This window comes from Kogia breviceps, chromosome X, assembly GCF_026419965.1.
Source record: "Kogia breviceps isolate mKogBre1 chromosome X, mKogBre1 haplotype 1, whole genome shotgun sequence".
NCBI lineage: Eukaryota > Metazoa > Chordata > Mammalia > Artiodactyla > Physeteridae > Kogia > Kogia breviceps.
The window spans coordinates 41,894,047-41,911,138 of record NC_081330.1 but is presented as its reverse complement, the minus strand read 5'-3'; the positions used below and the strand labels follow the sequence as shown (position 1 = coordinate 41,911,138).

Genomic DNA, 17,092 nt, shown 5'->3' with positions numbered 1-17,092 from the left:
AGAGACAGGAGTTATGCTGCCACAAACCAAGGGAAGCCAGGAGCCACCAGAAGCTGGAAGAGGAAAGGAAGAATTCTCCTCTGGAAGCTTCAGAGGAGCCTTGGCCCTGCCGACACCTTGATTTCAGATTTCTGGTCTCTAAAACTATGGGATAATGCATTTCTGTTGTTCTAAGCCACGAAGTTCCTGTTAATTAGTAACAGCAGCCCTAGGAAACCAACACACTCACTAACCGTATACCCCAAATGTCATTGATTGTGAATAAACACCACTCTGTATCCTATTTTTGTGTGTGTGCCTGTGGGGATAGTAATGATAATAAAGATATCTGTGAAAAATAAATATGGCTAAATTTTTTAACTCCTAATGATTTTTACTGTATTGATTCATTTAATGCTCCAGGCACCCCTGTGAGGTAGATACTGTTGCTCAACCCCATTTTGTACGTGAAATACTGAGGGACAGAGAGAACTTGGCCTAGGACTACACAGTTAGAGAACAGGACAGCATGGGTTTGTACCTCACGCTCCAGAGCCTGGGAAACTGTCAAAGATTTGTTGTTAAGTAACAGAAGCAGGCTGCATAGCATGTATAATTTAGGAGGTCATTAAGGCAATCTTCATGTATTAACATATTTATACAAATAGCCGGACCTAGTGACATTGGTGAGAGCACGTTCATTGCAAGATTCAACAGTGCAGTGAGATAAGAGGTTAGTGGGAAGTGAAGAATGTTAACCGGGAATGCAGAAAATGCTTTCTGGAACTTTGATTTTGAAGGACGGGGGAGAAAGGGAGAGGGAAACAGAGACAAACACACACAGAGAGAAGGCCTGTGACTGAATGGGGAAAAGGGGTACAAAGACGGATTTTCTTTTACATCTTCAGTTCCTTGAAAGTATAAAAGTTAATATTGCAGGAGTCATGTCATCTCAGATTTAAGCTTTGAAAGAATTTTCCCATACTTCCCTCTTATTTCCACTTTAGAGTTAATGGGATGCCTCCAATGAACAGTATAGGTTTTTGAGCTCAATATATATTGAGCTATGAGAGATAGGAAGAATGGATAATTGTGAGTCAAAGAAATGGTAGTAATTTTTGGACTTTTGCCTCTCAGGGAGGCAGCACATGGCTGAAATCCTGGTGTGACATGATCTGAGGACCCCTGCACAGTTGAATGGGAAACAAGTCTAGAATTATCCTATAAACGTATTAACATACAGAGCAGTCCAGGAGCAGCAGTTAGACAGACACCGCAACTCGTTGCCCTGGTGCCATCTCTCACTGAGCTCACCAGGTGAGTCAAAGGCAAGCCTGTCTTCCCAGCATGGGGAACTGGATTAGGGTCTGCTCAGAGGCACGATGTTGGACAGCTCTTAGGAGCTTCTGACTCTCCCAAGAAACTAGAGACCCTTCTGTCTTTAAAACTTTGAACTCAAGGCATACCAGAGAGAGATTTGCTTCCTTCATTCTTTCTGAAGAATGAAAAAGAGAAAGAGTGAAAGAGAAAGGAGAAAGAATGAAAAAATACATTTCTACATTGCCTGCCTTAGCCGTAAGGCTCAGCCAGCCGCTGCTACTGAGTCTTGACTTTTAAAGAGCCCTTGAAGTCCCACAATATACCATATACTTTGGGCAGGTTTTCTCATTTTCTCCTTGGGATGGCTGTGTGACAAAAGGATCCTGAGTCCCATTTCATAGACAACAAAACTCAGGCTCATAGAACCGACAACACGTCTCCAGATAAGTGGCAGGATTCAAATGAAGTTACATCCCTTGCCCTAAGGAGAGGACACAGAGCAGCCTCCCTTTGAGAAAATGGACTTCCAAGGCTTGAGAAATGAGCATCTTACACTCCCCTGATATCGTGGCCCCATGGGTACTCATCCCAAAATCCCTCTTGACAATGAAGATGATAGTGCACATATGTGTGCACATACATACTTCACGTTATAAACACTCATTATATTCAATTTTATAGAAGAACAAAGTAGATTTTAAAATTGAATTGACAGTGTGTGTATGTGTGTGTGTGTGTTACTATATGTCCTATGGCTTGTACACTCCACTTCACAATCTTTATCTTCATATCAGACCAGAGCTTGATGATTCCTATCTCAGATGTAGATATGCCAGAAAAATGGTAGATGCAGAGGAATTGCCACCAGTAAGTGAATAATTCCGGAAAACACTGGCTAAGACCATTAACCCCGAGCCCAAACTTCGTCCTCACTCTCCTTTGCCAAGCTCCCTGGTCGGAGCCTCAGAGCTGCAATCCTGAGTCAGGATTGCAGCGGGTGGAGTCCACCTCCATTTTTCTTTTACAAAGAAAATGAGCACATCATGCCAAGAATAAGAAGATCTTGGAATGCTTTGTTTACTAAGACACTATTTATGTTTGTAAAACATATGTATTTCTAGAGCAGTCCCATCTGCTGTTGACCCGAAAAGAACATCGAGTTCATTGAGGTATCTCCTTCCCTCCTAAGTGTAGGTTGAAGTGTCCACACTGCAAAGGGGGGGGTCCCTCCCAGAGAGTAGGGTGTTCACCCTCCAACCCCACCCACCCCGTAGAGACTGTCCAGAACTTTTCCCACTCCCTGTCTGTCATACCCTGCCCATGACACTGGACACAGCCGCCAAGACCCCGCTATGGAGCCCCATTCTCTCTTCCACCTCCCACCAGTCCTGCAAGGCCCTTCAACAGCCGACCATTGCCAACACGCTACTGTCACCTGGTATTTCGTCTTCATATTCAAGACCCGGAGTATATGTTTTTACACTCTTCTTTTACACCTAACAGGTTTTTCAGACACAATTAGAATCGTTCTATACATAGGTTCATGGGCTGGGTTTTGAGGAAGAGGATGGTATGTTTTTGCTCTTTGAACGTCTTTGAAGAGAAGTTTGACCATCGAGGTACGATGGTGCCACCTCGTGACAGTGGGCTGAACTGCAGCATGAGCATCGCTGAGCCAGAAGGTGGGAGGGAAAGGCCTAAATCCAGAGAACTTTCTGGAAGTCTGGGTGGAAAAGGGACACACTCCGGGTACAGGGATGCTGAGGTATCTAGGCAGAAAGTGCAGCCTCTTTCTATGCTGAGTGGAAAGCCTTATGTGATTTCAACAGAAAGACCATTTTTATTTTTATGTTTTAACAGAAAGATTTTTTTTTAAGACCTCTGGACAAGGAGGTATACACCTATATAAGCAAAACTGGATCCCTGTCATTTATGATCACTGTAACCCACCTTGGCACTTATTGTGACAATATTTCCATGTAAATGAATTTGTGATAACATTTTAAGTTACTTGAAAATAAAATTTCACTTATTTTTTTTATATTGACCTGTTGTTGCATCATATGGATGCTCCAGAATTCACTTTTCCAGTACTAGTGATGTAAATATAGTTTCTTTACCACGTTTTCTATTACAAACTATAGTGTGCTTAACATTCTTGTTCATATACATGCAGATAGCTTAGTAAGCATTTTTATAAGTTCCTGAAGTGTTCTTTCAAAACAATGAAAAAACTATTTTATTTGAACCATTACTATTTTACATTTCTAACAAGACTATATGAAAATTCCTGTTTCTGCACACTTTAGAAATAATGTGAATCGCTGCTAATCTGATAGGCAACAAATCCTCTCTCCTTGTCACTATAACTCATTTTTGCTGCTTGACTAGAATTCCGTCCTATGGATGTGACATAATGGAGTCTCACAACCTCGTGTCATTTGGAATTCAGTGTTTCTTATATTCCCCATTGTCAAGGCTGTGTGGATGGCATTTAACTATGCTGAAGGGCACAGTTCAGGATTCATGTGGCTATTTGCACATGAGCTGAATGTGTCCTCTTTGAGCACACATTGCACTCTCTTTGAGAGTACTAGGATTCAAAACGCAGCCTGGTCGACGTATGAATATATATGGTGTGAGCGTGTCAGTGTATGGGTGCATGTGTGTGTGTGTGCACTGACAACCACATTTCCTTCTGTTTCTTTCAACCCCTTCATGGTCTTGCTTCTCATTTGTTCTCCCTTCCTAAATCCAGACCCAGGAATGAAGGTAGGGAATTATCAGGATGGCAATCCTTATGACCAACTCCTATCACCATCCTTAACTACGTCCGTCCTGAATGTAATTTGCTTGTTACGGTGGTACAAAAGAAGACCAGGCCAACATCATATTTTATTTTTATTTTCAATTTTTTATATTTTAAACAGCTTTCTTTGGGTAAAATTACAGGCAATAAAGTTCACACATTTTAAGGGTACAGTGTGATGATTTTTAGTAAATGCATGCAACCATAACCATAATTGAATTTTAGGCATTTCTGTAGTTCCCAACACTTCCATAATGCTTGAAAACACTGAAGCCCCGTACCCATACTTAGTACCAGGCAAACACTGATTTGCTGTCTATCTCTATGGATTTGCCTATTTTGAATATTCCCATAAATTGAATCATATAGTATTTGGTCTTTTATATTTGACTTTGTTCACTTAGCATAATGGTATCAAGGATCATGTATGTTGTACACGTATCAGTGCTTCATTCATTTCATGGCTAAATAATAGTTTGTTGTATGGCTATGCCAAATGTTACTTGTGCATTTATCAATTGATAGGCATTTGAGTTGTTTCCACTTTTTGGCTGTTATGAGTAATTATACTATGAATAGTTTTCTCTGAGTTTTTATGTAGACGTGTTTTTATTTATCTTGAATATGTAACTAGAAGTGGAACTGCTGGGCCATATGGCGCCTCAACACGTGAGATGACATTACAATTTCAGATGATTTCATTCCATACTTGGAAATACCTTGAGAAAAAAAAAAAGAGAGACAGGTAAGACAGAGTCTAGTGAGGCGACCCTAATAAACATTGTTATCCTGCTGTAGACCTATTTGTAAAATCCCTTTCAATGAAGCAAAAGTATGAGACATGTGGGGGACATTTTCAACTTCATTTGAAAGCCTACTGTCTATAGCACACACTTCCCCGGTACTGTCTATAGCACACACTTCCCCGGTATCTGACTTGGTCTCCATGGAAGGTGTTTTACAATTCTAAATTTCAGGTAACTGATCGTATCACTTTGCAATGTAATCCTTGTCTGTAGACAAGCAACTTAATTGTATCTTGGGTAGGGAAACCTCTGTCTCCATTTGACCATGCATTTCAACACTCATGATGTATAAACGTGAGAAAAAGGTGGTTGTTGACTTTAGCAAGACAAATTTCAGTGGAGGAGTGGAGGGACGTCCCCATTAGATGAGAGATGAAGACTGAGTTGGAGGGGAGGTCGGGGGATGTGAACTGAGTATCAAGAATTCAGTGTAGATCTTTGGTTGCAGAGTGCAGAATATATATGTAAAGAGGTCAGTAACCAGAGATGTGGACAGAGGTCCACAGCATTAAATGGTGTTCTGTAATCACCATTTATAAGATACTTGAGCAGCTTGAAAGCTTAATGAGAAGGATCTATCTCTTCTTAGATTTAACATCTGAATTTACCACACCAGACTTCCCACGCTTTATTTCCTTGTTTCCATTCTGGAGAAGCCTAAAACTTACTGAAGGGATAGTGTAGAGTTTCTTCTTAATGTCTGTTAAACGTATGAACGGACGAATAGGTGGATGCACGACGTGTCAAAGATGTGCTAAGAGTTTAAGGATTTTTATCCCTGAGTGCAGAGCTCCTCATGCAGATGACTGAACCCATGTTGGTGGGTGGCTGAGAGGATGCAGCTTCTCAGGTCTCTGCAACTGACGGCTGCAAGATGGGAGCCCTCAATGGCAGTGTTCAGAAGCACATTTAGGCAGACTGCCACACCTTATGTCCTGGAGGGGGATCCATCCCTGACCTGAGCAGGTGAGCTCACAGACAGGCTTGCCTTCCATCTGGGGGAACGAGACTACTGTCTGCTCAGAAGCTTCCTGTGGTCCAACTCTTGTGCCATTTCGAAAGACTCAAGAACGAGCAGATCCAGCTCCTCTCTAAACTTGAACTCAACATATGTCACAAAGAGATATTCTCAGTCTCTTGCTAGGGATACACATTGTCCTTAGGAGCCCCCAGAGGACACACACACACACAACCTGGAGCTTCCATGCAGGCAGTAGCCCTAGGAGAACTTGCTGGCTTATAAGGCAGTCACTCATTGTTTGTTAGGTTGCAGATGTCACTGGACCTTTTTGCATTAATAAATAATGCAAATGATGATTAGCACAATAGTCTGCATACTAGGGATACTTTTAAATAACCTTACTATCCAATTAAATCTGATGACAGTAAGAGAATTTCTATGTTCATGTTTTTCAAGGGTAACAATAAACTACTGAGAATTTCCAGTGTGGGGGTGCATATGGGGAATGCTACAAAGTCTGATATTGCTGGTGGGGATTTCACTTAGTACAACTTTTTCACAGGTTGATTTATCAATATGCATTAATGAATCCAGGAGCTTTTGACCTTCACGCATTTGGAGCCTGTTCCTTCAATTATTCATCCTCAGCATAACACCGGTCCCTCTATTATACTGTGCGTATTCCTTATGTTGTCTGGGAATTCACTTTCAAACACTAATGACCTAATCACACTCCCTTGTGTCTACAGATTAGGAAACTGAAGTACAGTGATGTTCACCGACTTGCATAAATACAAGCAGGACTCTCAGCCTGGCATCAGAAGTGAAGATAGATTTCAGAAGTGACACAGATCAGCAGGAAAGCAAGACTTATTTGAATACGGTGTCATGTGCAGCTGAGCATCATGCAGTCTGCACTTGGACATACAGGGTGTCAGTCTCTGCTTTTCCTCTTAAGAGAAGGATGACCCCCAGCCAAGTTGCTTAACCTCTGTACATTACTGTTTCTCCAGCTACAGCATGATGTAGAGATATGTTATTCTCTACCTTCCAGGAATGTTGTGGAAAATGCATGAGATAGGAAAAATGCATGCATTCACAATAGATAAGTCCCTGTGATTTTGTGGGTCAGAGGTCCTGCCCTAATATATAACTTTTCAGTTCCAACCACCCTAAGACTATTCACAAATGGCCGTTCAAGTACAAAGTAACTCAAGGACTTATGCCTATTGAATTCATTCAACACAGAGTATGATAATATCTGAAGTGTAGATTGGAAAGTAATTATGTAGAAATAATAGCTTCTTCCATCCCATCTAAGGTCTCAAAAGTGCTTTCCCAGATGGCATCTCATTAGCCTCTACATCTGAGAGGTTTTATCCAAAAAAGTGGAAAGCATGGGGGAAACGATTTACCCAAGAACCTATGATGTGCCTGGCCCCCAGTGATTTACTGTAGTATTCTTCTGCAAAGCCCATTCTTGCTGGGTTACAGTGCATGTTATTCTTTTTTTTAATTATTATTGAAGTATAGTTGATTTACAATGTTGTGTCAATTTCTGCTGTACAGCAAAGTGATTCAGTTATACATATATATTCGTTTTTACATTCTTTTCCATTATGGTTTATTACAGGATATTGAATATAGTTTCCTGTGCTATACAGTAGGACCTTGTTGTTTATCCATTCTATGTGTAATAGTTTGCATCGGATAATTCCAAACTCCCAATTCGTCCCTTCCCCACCCCCTCTCCCCCTTGGCAACCACACGTGTGTTCTCTGTCTGTGAGTCTGCTTCTGTCTCATAGATAAGTTCATTTGAGTACACATGTTATTCTTAAGAAATTAACATAATTATTAAAAGTGGAATGGGAAAGGATATGAAATAGTGTGAAATGGACCAATGGTTTTCTTTCACACACTCAATGGAAATGCTGGAGTCCGTTTTCCTTTTTCCTAAAACATCTGAGAAATGACTCCAGCACAGAGAAATGACACTGAAGTGAATACGTAATGAAAACTTATACGTTTCCCTTCCATTGAATATTTCCACATTATTGTCTTATAATCATGCTGTTTGGATAGTATCAAGGGAATCTCCTTTAAAGGAAGGTCAGGTATGAAATAAGACTATTCATACCTATTCAGTACTATATGTATCATCTGCCCAATTGACTTTTTGCTCCTCACAGTAATTGTCTAATATGGATAGAATTGTTTCCATTTTACAAGTGAGGAAAGGCAAATTCAGAGATACTGTGACGCAGGTATTATAAAATTTCCCATCTGCTTTTCACATCCCTTTTTTGCAGCCTCTAATGATCATTGCCTAGAGCTACATTTCATAAAAGGTTGCAAGAGCATGATGTACAAATTCTTTAATTGCTTCTGCATGTACTGGCGGAGGCTTCCCTGGTGGCGCAGTGGTTGAGAGTCCGCCTGCCGATGCAGGGGACACAGGTTCCTGCCCGGTCCGGGAAGATCCCACATGCCGCGGAGCGGCTGGGCTCGTGAGCCATGGCTGCTGAGACTGCGCGTCCGGAGCCTGTGCTCCGCAACCGGAGAGGCCACAAAAGTGAGAGGCCCGCGTACGGCAAAAAAAAAAAAAAAAAAAATCTTCCCTCAACAACTATGCGTAGGTATAACATGCACAGGAAAGGCAAGGTGTATATACAATTCATTGGCAATATTTCCACTTTCAAAAATCAAGTGTTTCCCTAGGACTGTCAAAGATGAGCAGTGAGTTGGTTTTGTTGGCTTTGTTTTTTAGAGTGTCGTCGATGTTTCTATATTTGACGTGTTTTAATGCATGATAGTCATTAATGTTTTTGATGTTCAAATTTTTCTCTCTTTGGCCAATGGGAGGCCCTGAGGTTATGAGTCTTTTTGATATAATTTCTCGTATGAGAGTTCAGTCCAGACTCACCTGGTACAATCCTTACCTAGACCAAAACTCAGGCATTTCTCCAAGGAAGCCTGGTTCCCTTTCGTGGGAAATTCAGTCTAGGGACTACAATTGCTGATTACTACTGTGTTGGTCATTGTTTCTTGCCCTTTCAGTGCATAGAGCCAGTAAACATAGGTTTCATATTTAAGAGAATCTACATCATTGGCTTGCATCCTGGGCTGCTCTTCTGTCCCCTTATAGGTAGGCATTTTTATCATCTTTTGTATTAACTGTACAGTTCTTAAAATATAAGAAAATATAACATATTTTTGTTTTCTCCCCCTTTCATACGTAAAAGCTGTCATATTCTACACCATTGCTATCCAACAGAAACTTCTGTGGAGATGGGAATGTTCTGTATCTGTGCTGTTCAACACAGCAGTCATTAACTACCTGAATTTTCTTCAGGAATTGAACATTTGGCGCCTAAAATGTGGCAACTCTGACTGAGTAACTGATTTTTAAATTTCATGTAATTTTAATTTAATTTACTGTAAATAGCTACTTGAGGCTAGTGGCCGTCATATTGGACAGCAGCAGCTCCACACACTTTTCTGCACCGGGCTTTTATCACTGAACAATATATCCTGGAGATGACTCCACAGCAGTACAGAGAAGGAGTCTTCATTGCTTTTTATAGCTGCACAGTCCTCTCAGATGTAGATGGACCACAGTTTATTCAACCAGCCCTTTATTGGTGGATATGTCTTGTTTCTTGCCTTCTGCTGTATGAATTGTTCTGGCAGGAATGGCTTTGTGTTTATGTCTTTTTGTCTTTTTACATTGTTACTTTGGGATAGATTGTTAGGAGAGACATTGCTGGTTCCAAGGGTAAGTACCCTGGTAATTTCATAACATCGTATCAAATCCCCTGGCTAGGAGTTATATACCATGTTACATTACCACCAGCAATGTACGTGATTGCCTATTTCTTCACAGACTATGTAAATGATGAGAAGAGGCATCTCGGCTTTTTGGTTTGTTTGTTTTTTTCGTTGCATCTCTTAATCCAGAGTTTAAGGAACATTTTTCGGGGAAATCCTTTTTGTATCTAGTGCCCTTTCTCCTTCAGAATGTTCTAACTTGCCTTTGCTTCTTCATAATCTTTCTACTACAAGGTAGATAACCTTTGTCATTGATGTAAGTTGTATGTTTCCCAATTTGTAATTTTTCAGTTTAATTTGCTTATGGGATGCTTTCTGCCTTACAGTTTTTAATGAAATCAGGTGTATTATGGTTTTCCCTTAGTGCTTCTGGATTTGAAGCCATATTTAGAAAACCTTTCTTCACTACTAGCTTTTAGAGGAATTTATTGTGGGTATATGTTTGTGGACAGGAGAGAGAGAAAGGGATCATATTTGAGCATCAGCTGTAAGAGGAACCCAGAAAAGAAGTGACCGTCATGTGAGAAATATGTGAAAACCATTTCACTAAGTCAAGAGAATTAGGCGTTTGGACCAGAGTCTTGGTCCTGTGTTTGCCTTGATAGCTCGGTCTCTACTCTTTTCTGTCTCTTGTGGGTATGGATCCAGGCTCCCCCTGACTGGCAGAGAAGGTCTTCATGAAGCAGGAACTCCATGTCACCTCAAATGGACCTGTCAGATGACTAAATGGATAGAACCACCCTCTTAGGGATAAAACATACAAATCCAGCTCAGAAATGTACCACTCTGACAGAGAAAAGGTCTAAGACAAAGTAAAACCTCCAGCTGGAGCCTGTGAGGAGAAGCAAAACTGAAACCAACACTGTTCACCTCATCCTTGACTCTCTGAGTGATGTCCCGTCAGGAGAAGGTAATAGCCTATTTGTCCTATGCAAAAAGACGGGGCTTTGAGTTAGAAGGTGCCACAGTTTCCAAAGTTATAGCCTCTCCCACTAAGCTACATCATTTCCTGTTTCCAGGCTGGTTTCCAGGACTCAGGGTCAAGCTTAGACTAATCTTGCTTAGAAGGGAGCCTGAGGTCATGGGGCTCCATGGGGTGGGCACTAACATCCATCTTGTTCCCTGGGGGCTTTTCCAGTTATGCAGGTCTGGAGATGAAGAGAGGGAGGTTGGGACGCAGATAAGGAATTGGACTGACAGTTCCTGCCCCATAGTACACTCACAGTACACATTAATAAATGGATGAGAAGCAGGGTAGAAACTACACATAAGCCCTTTTAGTCTTTCTATACACATCTGAATTTTTCAAAGTAAGTTAAGATCACACTGTACTTGTTTCTTTCCAATAGACATTGAGGAAACGTCTCACTTCTGTTTTAGAAATATCTATTTTCCATTTAGGGGGAAAAAGATAAATGTGTACAAAATGGAGAGCGCTGCCACCTGGTGACCAGAGTCAGAACTGCAGGTGTAAAAGTCTGAAATGGGGGCTTGGCAAAGGATGGGGGATGCAAAGGACTGTGGGGTTTGGTGGGGTGGGGAATGAATTTCATCCTAAAGGCAATATTTCTAGACTTCACACTGGCAGCGATCCTTCTGTATTCATGCTCATGCTGGGATCTTCAAGCCCTGGGACTGGAAATCTAGCCCCTAAGTGAACTGAGTAGAAAGCTACGTGAGTTAGTGTATGAGAAAGTGGTGCTGGGCTTCCCTGGTGGCGCAGTGGTTGGGAGTCCCCCTGCTGATGCAGGGGACGCGGGTTCGTGCCCTGTTCCGGGAAGATCCCACGTGCCGCGGAGCGGCTGGGCCCGTGAGCCATGGCCGCGGAGCCTGTGCTCCGCAACGGGAGGGGCCACTACAGTGAGAGGCCCGTATACCGCAAAAAAAAAAGAGAAAGTGGTGTAAAGAAATTTGAGACAAAGAGACATATACAAATACACACACATACAAAAAACTGTCAAATCAATCGTTTTGATCTGCTTCCGAAGCCATGAATATATGAATAGCGTATTGGCAATCAGTTTGCAATCGTTTGTATTTTCAACATTTTATTCAATGTTTCCATTCTGGAAACAGCATAGAAATGCAAAGTTGTAAAATAAAAACATCTTCTATCTTCAACAATCCACACTCAGTGATTTATTATCAAAGAAATCTGTTTAGTGTCTAAGTCAATAAATGTATTTCGACACTATTATTTTGTGACTTGGCTGCTGATATACCTGTTTTACAAAACTTTATCTCAGTACTTTGTTAGGGCACCAATTAATATTTCTCTTGGTTTAACACATATGGAAAAATATAGACATGCGTTTTTAGAAACCAAAAGTACATTGCCACACCCATCTGTCCTTACCTCTTGCTCACCATAATACAAAGAGAGTTTCTTTTAACTTATTGGTGCCTACTTTCCAGAATTTTCTCTGTATGTAATGCACTAACATATTTAATCACCCTCATACACCCATGTTGATATATATTCTTTTGCAGAAAAAGGGTCATCATATTTTACTTTGTACATCATGACAACCCTGTTTGCTTAACATGATTTATTTCTTATTATTTAGTTTGGTTTGTTTTCAAGTGGTTTTTCTGTCCATCCGCTCTTGATATCATTGACCTAACTCTACTGTTTAAGAATATTTTGTACGTTGAAGAGATAAACTTACGTCTGAATACAATATCCCCCAGATTTTCACACACCTTTTAATGTTTGTAATGCAAAGGGTATCTAATCCTTTTTAATGAGTTTTAGAGTTTTTATTTCACGTCACGTTGTTTTAAAAGGAACAACTGAATAATAATGCCTTCTGGGATATCGAATGTCAGTTCAGAGGATAAAACATAACTCCAGATTACTTTGTGTAACTCCAGATTATGAATCCTAGAGCAGCAATTGGTAAGGTTGTTGCTAGGTCATGTTACCTAACTTTTAAGTTCTGTTCCCTGAAATGAATTCAGCAAGGTAGCAGGGTACAAGATTAATATACAGAAATCTGTTGAGTTTCATTACACTAATAATGAAATATCAGAAAGGAAAGTAAACAAATAATCCCATTTAAAATCCCATCACAAAATGAAATACCTAAGAATCAATTTAACCAAGAGATGAAAGACCTATACGATGAAAACTATAGAACACTGATAAAAGAAATGGAAGGTGATTCAAAGATATGGAAAGATGTCCCATGCTCTTAGACTGAAAGACTTAATATTGTTAAAAGGGCCATACTACCCAAAGCAATCAACAGATTTAATGTAATCCCTATCAAAATACCTGTTACATTTTTCACAGAACTAGAGCTAATAATCCAAAAATTTATATGGAACCACAAAGACCCAGAATTGCCAGAGCAATCCTGAGGAAAAGAACAGAGCTGGAGGCATAACCCTCCCAGACTTCAGGTTATACTACAAAATGACAGTAATCAAAACAGCATGTTACTGGCACAAAAACAGATATATAGATCAATGGATAGAATACATAGCCTAGGAATAAACCCACCCACCTATAGTCAATTAATCTTCAATAAAGGAGGCAAGAATATATAATGGAGAAAAGACTCTCTCCAACAAGTGATGTTGGGAAAGCTGGACAGCTACATGTAAATCAATGAAATCAGAACACTCCCTCACACCATATACAAAAATAAACTTGAAATTATTTAAAGACCTAAATATAAGACTTGACACCATAAAACTCCTAGAAGAGAACATAGGTGAAACACTCTCTGACATAAATCATAGCAATATTTTCTTAGATCAGTGTCCCAAGGCAAAATAAAGTAAAGCAAAAATAAACAAATGGGACCTAATTAAACTTAAAATCTTTTGTACAGCCAAGGAAGCCATCAACAAAACGAAAAGACAACTTATGGAATGGGAGAAAAATGTTTGCAAGTGATGTGACTGACAAGGGGTTAATATCCAAAATATACAACTCCATATCAAAATATAAATAACCCAATCAAAAAATGGGCAGAAGATCTAAATAGATATTTTTCCAAAGGAGACATAAAGATGGCCAACAGGCAGATGAAAAGATGATCAACATCACTAATTACTAGAGAAATGCAAATCAAAACCTCACATGAGTCAGAATGGTTATCATCGAAAAGTCTGCAAATAATAAATGCTGGAGAGGGTGCAAAGAAAAGGGACCCTCCTACACTGTTGGTGCAAATGTAAATTGGTGCAACCACGTGGAGAACAGTATGGAGGTTCCTTAAATAGCTAAAAACAGAGCTGCCATAAGATCTAGCAATCCCACTCCTGGGTATATATCCAGAAAGAAATGAAAACTCACACACACACACACACACACACACACACACACACAATGGACTATTACTCAGCCCTTTACAGCAACATAGTTGGACTTAGAGAATATTATACTTAGTGAAGTAAGTCAGACAGAGAAAGAAAATTTTATATGATATCACTTATGTGGAATCTAAAAAGTAATACAAATGAATCTATATACAAAACAGAAACCATCTCACAGACATAGAAAACAAACTTAAGGTTACCAAAGGAGAGAAGGAGGGGGGAGGGACAAATTAGGAGTATGAGACTGACAAATACAAGCTACTATACATAAAATAGATAAGTAACAAGGATTTACGGTAAAGTATGGGGAATTGTATTCAATATCTTTTAATAATATATGATGGGAAATAATCAGATATCCGAATCACTTTGCTGTGCACCTGAAACTAACACAATATTGTAAATCAACTGTACTTCAATTTTTAAAAATACACACAAAACATTCTGATTCTGATCATTTATAAGTACCTATTGGTCTTGAAGAGAGTTTAGGATTAAATGAGATAAAATGTAAAACCCCTTCCATATAGTAGTTGTGTACATGTTAATATCCTACCCTTCTGGTTCTCTTCCAAAGGGCAAAAGCTTGTGCCGCTTTCTGGGTCCAGTTTAGCACCTCACGAATCAACTAGTCATTGTGGCCCCCACACCCAGTCCTCTTGGCCCACGGAGTAGGATTTCATCCCTACCATCATCTTCATGTCCAATGGAGAGCATGACACAGCCCAGATTCCACATCAGGCATGTTTTCCACTATCAGTCTTTTTTTTTTAACATCTTTATTGGAGTATAATTGCTTTACAATGGTGTGTTAGTTTCTGCTTTATAACAAAGTGAATCAGTTATACATATACATATGTTCCCATATCTCTTCCCTGTGGCGTCTCCCTCCCTCTCACCCTCCCTATCCCACCCCTCTAGGTGGTCACAAACCACCGAGCTGATCTCCCTGTGCTATGCGGCTCCTTCCCACTAGCTATCTATTTTACGTTTGGTAGTGTATAAATGTCCATGCCACTCTCTCACTTTGTCCCAGCTTACCCTTCCCTCTCCCCATATCATATATACAATGGAGTATTACTCAGCCATAAAAAGAAACGAAATTGAGTTATTTGTAGTGAGGTGGATGGAACTAGAGTCTGTCATACAGAGTGAAGTAAGTCAGAAAAAGAAAAACAAATACCGTATGCTAACACATATATATGGAATCTAAGAAAAAAAAAAGGTCATGACAGGAATATCAGTCTTTTAAGCCCTGTTATTCTATCATCTAAACAGGAGGCTGCTGCTTGATCTGTGTAGAGGGCAAAGTGTAGACATTTGACCCTGGAAAATTTACATACTCTATGAGTCTGACATTGGCCCTCTGTAAAATGGGACTAAGGGCGCCTACTTCTAGACTTGTAAGAAGAAAAGGAGCAAACCTCAAAGAATGTCTGGCATGCAATAGGACTTTGAGATATATTACTCTTGGCCCACCTTGCCTCCTCTGTACTATAAAATAGGTTTGAAACAGCATCTGGAAATGTAGCAGGAAGAAGTGAACTTTGGTGCCATATCATAATTTTCCTCTTGCTTTCCTGTCTCCTTTTTTTTCATTCTAGTTTGACCAGAAGCAATTTCTTATTGAGCCCCAGGAAGAAGAATTAGCACAGAAGAGCAAAGAATAGGAACAGGTCAGCTAGACAGAAGTCATCAAACATATGTCCAGTTCCAGAGCCATCAACTGACCACAGGACCTGGGATGAGTCTCTTCCCCTGTGTCAGCCTGAGTCCTAACATATAAGTACACTCAATATAGAAACAGGGGTTACAGGTGGGGCCTTTTTGGTCAGAAGACCAGGATTTGATACTGGGAACCATTACTGGCTGGTTGACTTATCTTGAGCAAGTAATTTATCTAATATGTGTGCTATAATTGTTGCTATCTTTTATTACTATTGTGGGTTTATTCTTTCAGTTTTATGAATATTATTATTTTTCTTACCACGCAGCCAAGTGTGAATGGTAGGAGTGGTGATTAGCACAAAGTTAGGGAGGAATCCAGCTGAGGGTGGAGAATATAGGAAGTGAAGACAGAGAATGGAGGTGAAGTAAGCAGACAAGCCCTGGGCTCTCTCTGGGTGCCAGGCCCTGTGCCCACCCTTTCATGACCCAGGGAAGGTTCTTACCCAACAGCATTCTTGGTTCTCAGCTGCAGACAGTGGTGACCTGGGGGCTGCCAGGGAGGTACCCAGATGAAGGACTATACCCTTATTAGCTCCCTCCCCATTTAAGACCACCAGAGCTGCCTCTCCATTGCCATCTCCCTGCTCTTTGCTTCTGGGTATCAGAAAAGGTTCCCCGTGGAAACTTCCACACCACACCCTTGAAGGGCTTTCCTCATACAAAAGATACTCTACCTTCCTCAGTCCTCAAAAGTTGTCCTGCACAACTTACATTCCCAGCAACAGTGCAAGAGGGTTATGACCCAGCAATCCCACTACTGGGCATACATCCTGAGAAAACCAAAATTCAAAAAGAGTCAGGTACCACAATGTTCATTGCAACACTATTTACAATAGCCAGGACATGGAAGCAACCTAAGTGGCCACTGACAAATGAATGGATAAAGAAGATGTGACACATATATACAATGGAATATTTACTCAGCCATAAAAAGAAATGAAATTGAGTTATTTGTAGTGAGGTGGATGGACCCAGAGTCTATCATACAGAGTGAAGTAAGTCAGAAAGAGAAAAACAAATACCGCATGCTAACACATGTATATGGAATCTAAAAACCAGAAACGGTTCTGAAGAACCTAGGGGCAGGACAGGAATAAAGACGCAGACATAGAGAAGGGACTTGAGGACATGGGGAGGGGAAGGGTAAGCTGGGACGAAGTGAGAGAGTGGCATGGACATATATACACTACCAAATGTAAAACAGACAGCTAGTGGGAAGCAGCGGCATAGCACAGGGAGATCAGCTCAGTGCTTGATGACTACCTAGAGGGGTGGGTAAGGGAGGGTGTGAGGGAGACGCACGAGGGAGGCAATATGGGGATCTATACAT

General features: G+C 40.5%; 1 long non-coding RNA gene across 1 annotated transcript in view; it reads left to right on the top strand.

Moving 5' to 3' along the window:
- Positions 1 to 7,377, top strand: part of LOC131748069 (uncharacterized) — a 75,428-nt gene extending 68,051 nt beyond the window's left edge. Inside the window, exon 9 of the long non-coding RNA XR_010838713.1 lies at positions 6,625 to 7,377. This is a non-coding gene — a long non-coding RNA (uncharacterized lncRNA). The remainder of the gene's footprint in view (positions 1 to 6,624) is intronic.
- Positions 7,378 to 17,092: the final 9,715 nt, after the last annotated feature.